Source organism: Myxine glutinosa, chromosome 2 (assembly GCF_964187855.1).
Source record: "Myxine glutinosa chromosome 2, kmMyxGlut1.1, whole genome shotgun sequence".
In the NCBI taxonomy this organism is placed as follows: Eukaryota; Metazoa; Chordata; class Myxini; order Myxiniformes; family Myxinidae; genus Myxine; species Myxine glutinosa.
This window is the reverse complement of record NC_136262.1, coordinates 77,828,514-77,843,090: the sequence shown is the minus strand read 5'-3', so window position 1 is coordinate 77,843,090 and position 14,577 is coordinate 77,828,514. Positions and strand designations below refer to the sequence as shown.

Here is a 14,577-nt window from a genome sequence, read left to right as displayed (position 1 = left end):
CCATAAAACACGTAATAAAAACACCTCACAGCCACAAAATTAAAAACACCTCACCACCAAGTAATTCAAAACACCTCACCACCACATAATTCAAAACACCTCATCACCAACTAATTCAAAACACCTCACCACCACCTAATTAAAAACACTTCACCACCACGTAATTATAAATACCTCACCACCATGTAATTTAAAACACCTCACCACCACATAATTCAAAATACCTCACCACCACGTGATTCAAAATCACCACAATGTTATTAAAAACACTTCACAACCACGGAAACAAAAGTTTGAGGGAGTCGTTAAGTGACAACACAGACACTGCCCAGATGTGTAGATATATAGATAAATGACTGTACCCGAGTTGCCGTTTTGTCATGGTTTAAACCAATCATAAATCAAACAATTATTTTGCACAAATGTATTTGTAATATACGTGATATCACATTTTATAAACAATTGAAGTTGAAAAAAAAAAATTTCTCAAAAAAATTCCAAATAAAAATAAAATTGCAATTTCTTTTTTTTTTAAATACCCTTAAGACATACCGACGGGAGAGATATGTGCATTCCAGAAGTTTGGTTACGATTTCACAAAAGTTTGAGAAAGTAGTTCAGTGACAACACAACACAACACAACACAGGACAGGACAGACGCTGCACAGATATATATATATAGATATGATGTATGACGGATATATATATATATATATATCTATATATATATATATATATATATATATATATATATATAATATATATATATATATATATAATATTATTTATATATATATATATATATATATATATATATATATATATATATATATATATATATATATATATATATATATATATATATATATATATACATACAGTGGAACCTTGACTTACGAGTGCCCCAACTTACGAGTTTTTCGAGATACGAGCCGTCGCTCGGGCGGTTTATTGCTTTGAGATGCGAGCCGAGATCCGAGTTACGAGCTTTCGCCACCCGGTCACGTGGTTATCTTGCCGTGCAAGTACAGTATCTCTGTCGTATAGCGCTGCATTTTTGTTTTCGCATTTTGGTTATTTCGAGTTTACGCCGCCAGGTGGGTTCTGGTCACGTGGTTATCTTGCCGTGCAAGTACAGTACGTATCTCTGTCGTATAGCGCTGCATTTTTGTTTTCGCATTTTGGTTATTTCGAGTTTACGCCGCCAGGTGGGTTCTGGTCACGTGGTTATCTTGCCGTGCAAGTACAGTACGTATCTCTGTCGTATAGCGCTGCATTTTTGTTTTCGCATTTTGGTTATTTCGAGTTTACGCCGCCAGGTGGGTTCTGGTCACGTGGTTATCTTGCCGTGCAAGTACAGTACGTATCTCTGTCGTATAGCGCTGCATTTTTGTTTTCGCATTTTGGTTATTTCGGAAAATTTCTTAGTTTTAACCATGGAGCCTAAGAAAGTGAGTGGCAAGTGCAGTGCTGAGAAGAAGAAGAGGATGATGTGCTTGGATATAAAACACGCAATCGTCGAAAAACATGAGCGAGGTGTTGAGGAGGACGTATATAACGGCAGAGGAGAAGAGCATGCCAGGCCACAACTTGTGGATATAAAACACGCAATCGTCGTGTTTTATATAAAACTTGTGCTTGGATATAAAACACGCAATCGTCGAAAAACATGAGCGAGGTGCCGAGGAGGACGTATATAACGGCAGAGGAGAAGAGCATGCCAGGCCACAACTTGTTCAGAATGCCGGCGATAGCTCGCCTTCTCTTTGTGGAAAACACGGTACTGAGAAGAAGAAGAGGATGATGTGCTTGGATATAAAACACGCAATCGTCGAAAAACATGAGCGAGGTGTCGAGGAGGACGTATATAACGGCAGAGGAGAAGAGCATGCCAGGCCACAACTTGTGGATATAAAACACGCAATCGTCGTGTTTTATATAAAACTTGTGCTTGGATATAAAACACGCAATCGTCGAAAAACATGAGCGAGGTGCCGAGGAGGACGTATATAACGGCAGAGAAGAGCATGCCAGGCCACAACTTGTTCAGAGTGCCGGCGATAGCTCGCCTTCTCTTTGTGGAAAACACGGTGAGATCCTTAACATCCAACAACTAATGGGACGCAAACGGGGCGCCCAGTTTAGCGGTACACCCATTGATGAATCACCCTGCCTGTGATTCACCCATGACAGGTTATAGCTGGGTCGGGATTCAAACCCAGGCTGGACAGTTTAGACTTTAGAGTCAAGTGTGCGTACCTCCAGTCCAGGCCATCCTGCCAACTTGTATGCTGCATACAGGTGAAATATAAAGCGCGAGATATTTTTATATATACTGTATATTTAAAAAAAAATTGGTGTGGTTTTTGGCGGGCTGGAACGGATTAATAGCATTTCAATGCATTTCAATGGGGAAATTTGATTTGAGATACGAGCAATTTGAGTTACGAGCTCGGTCACGGAACGAATTAAACTCGTAAGTCAAGGTTCCACTGTATATATATATATATATATATATATATATATATATATATATATATATATATATATATATATATATATATATATATATATATATATATATAATTAATTTATCTTGTATAGCGCTTTTCATGAAGCCCAAAGGCGCTTTGACAGAGTGCAAAACATAATGCATAACAAAACATGAAAACAACAATTGCAAAAAGACAAGAATCAATAGGGAAATATTTAAAGCAAAAGGAGGGAGAAGGAGAAGTGATAGTCAGGGGTTAAATGCTGTGGGTTGAATGTTGAATGCAGTGCTGAACAGGTGGGTCTTGAGTGATGTTTTGAATGTGGTGAGTGAGGAGGAGTCTCTCTGATGGTGTGAGGTAGTGAGTTCCAGAGGGTGGGAGCAGCGATGGAGAAGGCCCTGTCCCCCCAGGATCTGAATTTGGTCCGGATGGGGGGGGGGGGGGGGGGGGGAGTCAGGAGGTTGGTACCAGCAGAGCAGAGGTTGCGGGTGGGAGTGTGTTTGGAGAGGAGGTCAGCCAGGTAGGATGGGGCCAGGTTATGGAGGGCTTTGTAGGTCAAGAGGAGGATTTTGTACTGGATTCTCTGGGAGATGGGGAGCCAGTGAAGCTTGTAAAGGACGGGGGTGATGTGGTCACGGGTCCGGGAATGGGTGAGTCGACGGGCAGCGGAGTTCTGAATGTATTGGAGTTTATTGGTGATTGTTGAGGGTGAACCATAGAGGAAGCTATTGCAGTAGTCCAGACGGGAGGTGATGAAGGCGTGGATGAGGGTTTCTGCAGCCGTGGAGGAGAGGGATGAGCGGAGACGGGCGATGTTTTTCAGGTGAAAGAAGGCTGTCTTTGTGATCTGTTTAGTGTATTTTTGGAAGGAGAGGGTTTGGTCAAAGATGACGCCAAGATTCCGGATGAGAGGGGAGGTGGATACTGGGATACCGTCGATGTTGAGGGCAAAGTTATGGGTGGATTTTGTGAGCGTTTTTGGGCCAATGATGATTATTTCAGATTTATCACAGTTAAGTTTGAAGAAGTTGATTTGAAGCCAGGATTTTATTTCAGAGATGCAGTTTGTCAGGATAGAGTGGGTGTCGGTGGAGACGGACTTGGTGGAGATGAAAAGCTGGATGTCATCGGCGAAGCAGTGGAATTGGAGACCATGACGGCGGATGAAGTGACCGAGGGGGGACAGGTAAAGGATGAAGAGGAGGGGGCCAAGAACTGAACCTTGGGGGACACCTTGGGGGAGGGGAGCAGTGGGGGATTTGCAGTTATTGATGGAGATGAACTGGCGTCTGTCAGAGAGGTATGATTTAATCCAAGAGAGGGCAGTGCCGGTAACGTTAAAGGTGGATTCAAGTCGGGTGAGGAGGATGGTGTGATCGATGGTGTCAAAGGCAGCGCTGAGGTCGAGGAGGACGAGAATGTTGAGGTTGCCAGCGTCAGAGGAGAGGAGAAGGTCGTTGGTGATTTTGAGGAGAGCAGTTTCAGTACTGTGGTTGGAGCGGAATCCGGATTGGAATGTTTCATACAGGTTATTGGCAGAGAGGTGATGTTTGAGTTGAGCGGCTACAGCGCGTTCCAAAACTTTTGACAGAAAGGGTAGGTTGGAGATGGGTCTGAAGTTATTTAGGGTGTCAGGGTTTAGACCAGGTTTTTTTTAGAATGGGGGTAACAGCAGCAATTTTGAGGGATGGTGGGACGATGCCTGTAGACAGGGAGGAGTTTATTGTTGCAATGATAAGTGGAGAGAGAGCAGGGAGGGAGGCCTTGACAAAGCTGGAGGGGATGGGGTCAAGAGTGCAGGTGGCAGTTTTCAATCCTATGAGGAGTTCAGAGAGGTCAGTAGGGGAGACCGGGGAGAATTGAGACAGGGGAAGGCAGGATAAGGGTGGGCAGGTGGTTGGAGGGGGAGCGGGTGCGGCGGTGGTCAAGTTGTTGCAGATGTTGTCAATTTTGCGTTGGAAGAAAGAAAGGAAGGAGATGCAGTTGTCTACTGTGAATGACTGGGTGGTGGTGTCCAGGGGGCGGAGGAGTTTGTTTATTGTCGAGAAGAGTGCTTTTGGGTTTCCGGAGCCAGAGTGGATAATTTGAGAGTAGTAGGCGGAGCGGGCGTGGGAGAGGGCATCTTTGTAGTGTTGTAGGTGGTCCTTGTAGGCTTGGGAGTGAACTGTGAGACCTGTTTTATTGCGGAGTCTTTCAAGTTGGCGAGCACGAGTTTTCATCAGGCGGAGTTCAGGGGTAAACCAGGGAGCAGAATGGGTGAAAGAAACTGTTTTGGTTTTTACAGGCGCAAGCTGGTCAAGGCAGGAGGAGAGAGTGTGGTTGTAGTAGTCAGTGAGGTCGGAAGGGGTGTGGAGGTCAATGAAGGGAGAAGTGGACATTTTTTCAGAGAGGGTGGATGAGAATGAGGTAGGTGAAAGAGCGTTTAGCTTACGGAAGTTGATAGTGCAATAATGTCTTGGTGTTGGGGTGGGGATGTTGATGGTCATAGTGATGGCTAAGTGGTCAGAGAGGGTGAGGTCGGAGCCAGAGAGATGGTGCAAAATTAATCCAGTGGAGCAGACAAGGTCCAAAATGTGACCACGGATATGCATAGGAAAGTTGACATGTTGAGTGAGGTTAAAGCAGGTGAGTAAATCAGTGAAGTCAGTGGTTATTGTGGAGTCAGTGGAGTCCATGTGGATATTGAAATCACCAAGGAGGAGGATTGAGGGGGAGAGGGAACATAGCTGGGTCAGAAAGTAGGAGAAGTCAGACAGGAATAATGGGTGTGGTTTGGGAGGGTGGTAGACGACAGCCATGACTGACTGCGTGCGACCAGAGAGTTTAAAAGCCAGGTGTTCAAAGGATGAGGATGAGGCGATGGGGATGAGGCTGGTCCTGATGTCTTGACGGTGGATAACGGCAATTCCACCACCTCGGCCCTCCGAGCGTGGTTTATTGACATAGGAATATCCATTGGGTGTGGTGAGGTTGAGCGTGTAGTAGTCCAGTGGTTGTTGCCAGGTTTCGGTGAGACAGAGAAAGTCCAGTTTGTTCTCCAGGATGTAGTCGTTGAGGATGAGGCATTTGTTGTTGAGGGACCGGGTGTTGAACAGGGTGAGCTTGATGTTGTTTTGAACAGCAGGGATGAATTCAGGTGATTTAGCCAGGGTTCGCAGGCAGGAGGTGCGATTTTGTGCGTTGCCGTGACTAGGTGCGCTGGGACGATGAGTGGGAGTGCGCTGAGCCGACCAGAGGACGGGGATGGAGTGACCTGATTGTACATATACAAACTTATGACCGGAGCCACGGTGAATGTACCTGGGTCGTCGTCGGAGTCCATTTGATTTGATGGCAGAGATGCATGATGGGGTGGAGCGGGTATTGAGCAGAAGGAGCCTTGCGGCGGAGTACTGCAGAGCCATGCCAGGCAGGAGCGGAGAGGCGAGCACGAGGCCAAGGTTGAGGAGGTGAAACAATGTGCAATATATATATATATATATATATCCGTCATACATCATATTTATATATATATATATCTGTGCAGCGTCTGTCCTGTCCTGTGGTGTGTTGTGTTGTCACTGAACTACTTTCTCAAACTTTTGTGAAATCGTACCAAACTTCTGGTATGCACATATCTCTCCCATCGGTATGTCCTAAGGGTATTTTTTAAAAAAGAAATTGCAATTTTTTTTTTTTTTTTTTTGGGAATTTGTTTGGGAAATATTTTTTTTTCAACTTCAATTGTTTATAAAATGTGATATCACGTATATTACAAATACATTTGTGCAAAATAATTGTTTGAATTATGATTGGTTTAAACAATGACAAAACCGCAACTCGGGTACAGTCATTTCTCTATATATCGACACATCTGGGTAGTGTCTGTGTTGTCACTTAACGACTCGCTCAAACTTTTGTTTCCGTGGTTGTGAAGTGTTTTTAATAACGTTGTGGTGGTTTTGAATCACGTGGTGGTTTTGAATCACGTGGTGGTGAGGTATTTTGAATTATGTGGTGGTGAGGTGTTTTAATATCACATGGTGGTGAGGTGTTTTTAAATCACATGGTGGTGAGGTGTTTTGAATTACGTGGTGGCGAGGTATTTATAATTACGTGGTGGTGAGGTGTTTTGAATTAGGTGGTGGTGAGGTGTTTTGAATTAGTTGGTGATGAGGTGTTTTGAATTATGTGGTGGTGAGGTGTTTTGAATTACTTGGTGAGGTGTTTTTAAATGACGTGGTGGTGAGGTGTTTTTATGACGTGTTTTATGGCTGTGTGGTGTTTTTATTACGTGTTTTATGGCTGTGAGGTGTTTTTAATTTGGTGGTGGTGAGGTGTTTTTATTACGTGTTTTATGACTGAGGTGTTTTTATTACGTGTTTTATGGCTGTGAGGTGTTTTTAATTTTGTGGTGGTGAGGTGTTTTTATTACGTGTTTTATGGCTGTGAGGTGTTTTTATTACGTGTTTTATGGCTGTGAGGTGTTTTTATTACGTGTTTTATGGCTGAGGTGTTTTTAATTTTGTGGTGGTGAGGTGTTTTTATTACGTGTTTTATGGCTGTGAGGTGTTTTTATTACGTGTTTTATGGCTGTGAGGTGTTTTTATTTCGTGTTTTATGGCTGTGAGGTGTTTTTAATTTGGTGGTGGTGAGGTGTTTTTATTACGTGTTTTATGACTGTGAGGTGTTTTTATTACGTGTTTTATGGCTGTGAGGTGTTTTTAATTTTGTGGCTGTGAGGTGTTTTTATTACGTGTTTTATGGCTGTGAGGTGTTTTTATTACGTGTTTTATGGCTGTGAGGTGTTTTTATTACGTGTTTTATGGCTGTGAGGTGTTTTTAATTTCGTTGTGGTGAGGTGTTTTTATTACGTGTTTTATGGCTGTGAGGTGTTTTTATTACGTGCTTGATGGCTGTGAGGTGTTTTCAATTTCGTGGTGGTGAGGTGTTTTTAATTTCGTGGTGGTGGTGTTTTTATTACGTGTTTTATGGTGGTGAGGTGTTTTGAATTACTTGGTGGTGAGGTATTTTGAATTACGTGGTGGTGAGGTGTTTTGAATTACGTGGTGGTGCGGTGTTTTGAATTACTTGGTGGTGAGGTGTAATCGTCCCAAACTTCCAGTCTGCACTTACCCCTCCCCTATGTATGTGCTGAGGGGTTCTTTTTTGAAAAAAAAACATTCAACCTAAATCTTCAACCTAAATTGCCTATAAAAATGTAATATCACAAACACAACAAATACATTTGTGCAAAGTAATTGTTTGTATTATGATTAGTGAAAATCATGACAACACAGCCACTCAGGTACAGTCATTAGCCTCAGCTAAAATAAGCCCGTTCCTCAGTATCGACGCTTGGTGAGGCGAGTGCAGCGAGCCGAGCCAAGCTAGTCTATATATATATCTGTGCAGCGTCTGTCCTATCCTGTGTTGTCTTGTGTTGTGTTGTCTTGTCACTGAACTACTTTCTCAAACTTTTGTGAAATCGTACCAAACTTCTGGTATGCACATATCTCTCCCGTCAGTATGTCCTAAGGGTATTTTTTTTGAAAAATTTCCCAATATGTTTTTATTTCTTTTTTCAACTTCAATTGTTTATAAAATGTGATATCACGTATATTACAAATACATTTGTGCAAAATAATTGTTTGAATTATGATTGGTTTAAAACATGACAAAAGGGCAACTCGGGTACAGTCATTTATCTATATATCTACACATCTGGGCAGTGTCTGTGTTGTCACTTAACGACTCCCTCAAACTTTTGTTTCCGTGGTTGTGAAGTGTTTTTAATAACGATGTGGTGGTGAGGTGTTTTTAAATGACGTGGTGGTGAGGTGTTCTTAAATCACATGGTGGTGAGGTGTTTTAAAATCACATGGTGGTGAGGTGTTTTGAATTACGTGGTGGTGAGGTATTTTTATTATGTGGTGGTGAGGTATTTTTATTACGTGGTGGTGAGGTGTTTTTAATTATGTGGTGGTGAGGTGTTTTGAATTAGTTGGTGATGAGGTGTTTTGAATTACGTGGTGGTGAGATGTTTTGAATTACTTGGTGGTGAGATGTTTTGAATTACTTGGTGGTGAGGTGTTTTAAAATGACGTGGTGGTGAGGTGTTTTTAATTTTGTGGCTGTGAGGTGTTTTTATTGTGTGTTTTATGGCTGTGAGGTGTTTTTATTCCGTGTTTTATGGCTGTGAGGTGTTTTTAATTTCGTGGTGGTGAGAGGTGTTTTTATTATGCGTTTTATGGCTGAGGTGTTTTTAATTTCGCGGTGGTGAGGTGTTTTTATTACGTGTTTTATGGCTGTGAGGTGTTTTTATTCCGTGTTTTATGGCTGTGAGGTGTTTTTAATTTTGTGGTGGTGTGTTTTTATTACGTGTTTTATGGCTGTGAGGTGTTTTTATTATGGCTGTGAGGTGTTTTTATTACGTGTTTTATGGCTGTGAGGTGTTTTTTTTAAACGTGTTTTATGGCTGTGAGGTGTTTTTATTATGTGTTTTATGGCTGAGAGGTGTTTTTATTACGTGTTTGATGGCTGTGAGGTGTTTTCAATTTCTTGGTGGTGAGGTGTTTTGAATTACTTGGTGGTGAGGTGTTTTGAATTACTTGGTGGTGAGGTGTTTTGAATTACTTGGTGGTGAGGTGTTTTGAATTACGTGGTGGTGAGGTGTAATCGTCCCAAACTTCCAGTCTGCACCTACCCCTCCCCTATGTGTCTGCTGAGGGGTTCTTTCTTGAAAAAAAAACATTCAACCTAAATCTTCAACCTAAATTGCCTATAAAAATGTAATATCACAAACACAACAAATACATTTGTGCAAAGTAATTGTTTGTATTATGATTGGTGTAAATCATGACAACACAGCAACTCAGGTACAGTCATTAGCCTCAGCTAAAATAAGCCCGTTCCTCAGTATATATACTTGGCATTTAATATGGAATATTTTTTTGTGGGGGTGAACTTACTTTTCAAGATGACTTCGAACCAAAAGTTCATTGGAATTATGTTGAAATTATTCTAGATTTTGTTAATGTGACCTTTAAAAGAAACAAAAACCACATTTGACATTTCGAAGCAAATAAAATGATCCTTGAAAGTGATGTAAACTGATATCGAACTCAATTCACGGACAGTACTCTGTTACACTTCTGTACGTTTTCCAGAAGTATCTCTTTATTTTGCACATTAGCCAAAAATTTTTTTTAACAAAAACAAAAGTTCAATTATGACTGGGATTACGGACAGAAAAATTACAGTTCAGTACTTCGTGTAACCCCCACGAGCATTCAGGAGAGCACGTACACGTTGAGGCATGCTGTTCACGAGATTTGCCAAGGTTTGGACAGGAATCGCTTGCCATGCAGTTACAATAGCCTGCTGCAATTCACGCAGAGGCAGGCTGCTGGTCCAAGTTGTCGATTTGACGCGTTAATTCTGCCCACAAGTTCTCTATCGGATTCATATCCGGGGACATGGCAGGCCACTCCATATGCTCTACACCACGATCAGCAAGAAAGTGTTGGCTCATGCGAGCACGATGAGGCCGTGCATTGTCATCTTGGAAGACAAAGTTTCCTCGAAAGGCTGCACGAACAAATGGAAGCAATGTTTCTTCCAGAATGGCCCTGTGCTTGAACTGGTTCAGGTTTCCATTCAGAACAACCAGGTGAGTTTTGCCCCCTGCATGAAAAGCAGCCCAAACGGTCACCCCACCACCTCCAGCTTGGACTCTTGGCACTATACAATCTTCGTTGTCGGCTTCATGCACTTGTCTGCACACTCAGACGCGGCCATATTGACGATAGACCAGAAATCTAGACTTGTCACTGAAGATCACGTGATTCCAGTGTCCTGGCTGCCATTGACAGTGCTCTCTGGCCCACTGCAATCGGCGCTGGCGGTGTTGTCTGGTCAGACGTGGCTTTCTCAGGGGACGCCTGGCACGATAGCCTGCTTGAACTAGTCGTTGGTTGACTAGCCTTCTGGATACAGGCACATTTGTTAGTTGCTGCCACTCAGCCCTAAGCCGATTAGCTGACTTGGTACGGCCATTGCAGACTAACCGGTGCAGCTGGCGATCATCTCTCCTTGTGGTTCTGTGTGGACGTCCTGGCCTCGGTATTGGAGTAGGGACACCCCTCTGAGCATTTCGTTTCAGGATCTTTGACACCTGACCTTGAGTGATGCCATACTGCCGAGCAATAGCACGCTGTTTCATGCCAGAATTTCGTAAAGCCACTACTCCATTAAAAACAGCATTGTCAAGTTGACGGACCATCTCCAGAGGAAGCGGCAATAACTTTTGTAGACGTGCAGCAGTTGTTTTCCACTAGTACAGAATGCAACAACCCTTATATACCCGATTGTGAAGCCAATCGTCAAATGTACCTGTCCTTACATTTTGTCATGCCACCTGTGATATAATCCTGTTATTGACTTCTTGCTGCGAAAGACAATCAGTGACATGGTTCTTTCAACAAAGACATCACCGAAGGGTAAAAGAAACTCATCAGATTGATATACTGAGTTCAGAAAATAAACCCAAGTCAAGCAAAAAAAAATATTCCATATTAAATGCCAAGTCTGTATATATATATTGTTGCGGATATGAGGATTGTGTTTTTTTTATTGTGTTGTATTGTATAGTAAATTGTTGTGAAATATTGCTTTATTCTGGACCCTCCTTACTCCAGTTATGTATAAAGGTCAAAGGGCGTCCCATAATTAGGTCATAAACAATCACGTCAGCCAATCATAGATTTCCCCCTGGTTGGTAGCTTATATCTTATTATGTGTCTTAGAGTAAGGCTGTGTCTCCAATTAACTTAAATACTCCATTGCACCAAGTGAAAAAGATAGATTCCCTTCATTCCCATTCCCAAAAACCTCCATTTCCCCTTTCGTCAATTGCCATTCGCAGTGCCAACCAACAATTGCCGCCATTGGCCACGAGGCAGGGTTGGGGAAGAAAGGCGGGTCCCCACCTCATCATAGAGGGGAGGAGTGAGTCAGCCCCACTCAACCAACCACGAACAAGGGGTTGGACTTGGAGAGGGTGTGGAGAGAAACATCAAGGAGGTTCGCGAAGGTTGAGGGGCGGGGCCTATATAACCCGCAGCTGGGGCGTTCCAAAGAGGCAGATGAGCTTTTACGGGATGAGCTACGACAAGAGCGGAGTGTGTGGTTTTTTTGGTCAGAGCTGGGTTGGTCGTCAGTGGTGGTCAGTGTTTGCGTAGAGTGGAGGGGTGGCGTTGAGTTGTCGGTGGTGAGGAAGAGTTGGACTAAGCAAGAGAGAAAGAGTCCTGGAGTTAGTGAGAGAGGGAGAGAGAACCCGTCACGCCAGACCCCCCACCAGCAGCGTTGGCTTGGCTCCACCAAGCAGCTCCGACCCGCTATCCCGCGCACACGACAGGATCAGTGGCATCGGCGACCGTCGAGGTCCAGCCCGACGTCCCGTGCGGGATCAAACTCCAGCCAGCTCCGTGCCTTCCTCCAGCCACCCACCTCCTGTCATTCCTGCCTGCAATTTCCATCCATTTGCGTACGTGAGTTTGTTCTGTTCGTGCTGTCCTGGGTAGTAACAATAAGTCTGTATAAGCTAAAGATTTCACTGTATCACCTGCGTCTCATGTCCCTGTAAATAAACGTGACTGCTTTCTTCTTGCTTATATGTGTGTAAATAATAAACCCAGTTACTCTTCTGTACGTCTTCTTCCTCTTTGCATTCGGTCGCTTTAGAGTTTTCCATATTGAGCAGCTGCGGTGCGATACGGCCAAAGTTTGGGGCAAATCGGGTTTTAATCAGGGAAGCACTGTTCGGCCGCGGCAACACCACCGCTCGGTAAAATAACATCCTAATCCGCAGACCGTAACAATATATATATGAATATATGAATGAATGATCGTTTTAAGGCCATTTTCCCCGCTAGAGCGGGGGTTAGCCTTGCGGGCCCCATGACAATCATGGTTCCCTGTTTGAGGCAATGTTTTTATGGCCGGATGCCCTTCCTGACGCCAACCCTTGGTCACGCTCTTACGATGCGCAGGGATACGGTGTACATATTCTAAATCGGGGTACACACCGTGATCATTCATCCCAGCAAGCTGGTACTCAATTTGCCGACCTCGGAAGGATGACAGGCTGAGTCAACCCCCCTGGCGTTAATTCAGCGATCGACCGGGATTCGAACCCAGGATCCCAAGCAGGCACCCTAACCGCTAAGCCAACACCAGGCATATATACATATATAGCATAGACGCATGATTAATTTGCATTTCTTACCTCTGCCACCAAAGGTGGAAGGAGGTTATGTTTTCACCCCTGTCTGTCTGTCTGTCTGTTTCTCCGTTTGTGAACAAGATATCTCAAAAGGTTGTGGATGGATTCGGACGAAATTTGGCACAGATGCAGTGTATGTGACAAGGACGAAATGATTCGATTTTGAAGATCTGGATTCAGATCCGGCTAGTATAATTTTTAAAGTGATTCTTCACCATTGGGAGATAGGGCCAAAAACGATACATAGCAGGATATCTCAAAAAGATGTGGACGGATTTGGCCGAAACTTGGTGGACCGGTTGGGTGTCTGACAAGGACGATTGAAATCCGATTTTGGTGAAGATCTGATTATGGATTCGGATATGATAATTGTACACCGCACCTTTCCTATGCCATCTCCAGGCATTGCAAATTGTCATTGCGGGGCACCGAAGGGGGCTCGGCAGTGACGCACGCTGAAAGGGAGTACTCAGTTTTCACTCTGGTTGTTTGTTTTCTTGCTTTCTTGTTTTCTTGTTTGTTTGTCCGGACGATATCTCAGCCATCCTTTGAGCTAGGAAGCTGAAATTTCGGCACAGTAGTGAGCAAGTCCTTTGTCAAAAACAGTATTTTTTGTTTTTTGAATAATCAATTCATTGAGGAGTTATTTAATTATTAGCGATTAATTTAGTACTTATTTAATTAATCAAATTTCCTTTCTCTTCTGACCATTAACTCAGGCACCTTTTGAGTTAGGAAGCTGATATTTCGACATGCCAATGACCAGGTGATTTGGCTACAAAGGCTATTTTTGATTTATTAATCAATCAATTAATCAACGAATCGAATAATTATTTAATTATTCGATTAATGACAAAAAAAATTTATTTTTTAAGTTACAGATTCTGATGAAATGGTGGTGGTTTATGTGTTCTCTGACCAAATTGATTAATAATTTAATTTTTTAATGATTATTATTTATTTATTTTCATTATTAATCATTTATTTATTTTCTTTCTCATTTGGCCAATATCTCAGGCACCTTTTGAGCTGAGAAGCTAATATTTGGACATGACAGTGACCAAGTGATGTGGCTATCAAGGATATTTTTGATTTATTGATTAATCATTTAATCGATTAATTATTTATTGATTAATCGATTAATTATTTATTGATTAATCAATTAATTATTTAATCTTTTATTAATGAGTTATTTAATTAAATTTCTAAAAGATACATCTTCGCATGAAGCACTAGTGGTTTAGTTATGCTATTAGCCAATTGATTATTAAAATATTTTGTGATAATCTTTTATTGATTTTAATTATACAATTAATCAATCAATTAGTGTACACCTCTCCCTCCCAATGCAGCCTCAATGAGCTGCACTGCGGTATTGCCAGAGGCGCCCCGGCAATGCCGCGCTGTAGGATATTTAATTATTTGGCATGGGGGCGGTGTACTTTGAATGTATCTGTACTTGTTTTCTTGTTCTTTAATTTTTTAAGTGATTCTTCACCATTGAGTGATCGGGATAAAACCAACATAAAGCAAGATATCTGAAAAAATTATAGATAGATTTGGACGAAACTTGGCGGACAGGTTGTGTGTGTGATAAGGAAGAATCAATTCAATTTTGGTGAAGATCCGGATCCGGCTAATATAATTTTTCAAGCGATTCTTCACCATTGAGAAATATGGCCAAAAACGATAAACGATCTCAAAAAGTTGTGGACGGATGATTTTGATTAAATGTGATTCTGTATTGTGATTTTCTGGTGTACTCTGGGATACAAAACGTAAACTGTTCACTTGGCGGAGGTATGCTCTCTACTGAGT

At 42.5% G+C, this 14,577-nt stretch overlaps 1 protein-coding gene across 2 annotated transcripts in view; it reads right to left on the bottom strand.

Moving 5' to 3' along the window:
• SIRT6 (sirtuin 6) overlaps window positions 1-14,577 on the bottom strand; it is a 68,269-nt gene that overhangs the window by 7,692 nt on the left and 46,000 nt on the right. The window lies entirely within an intron of this gene.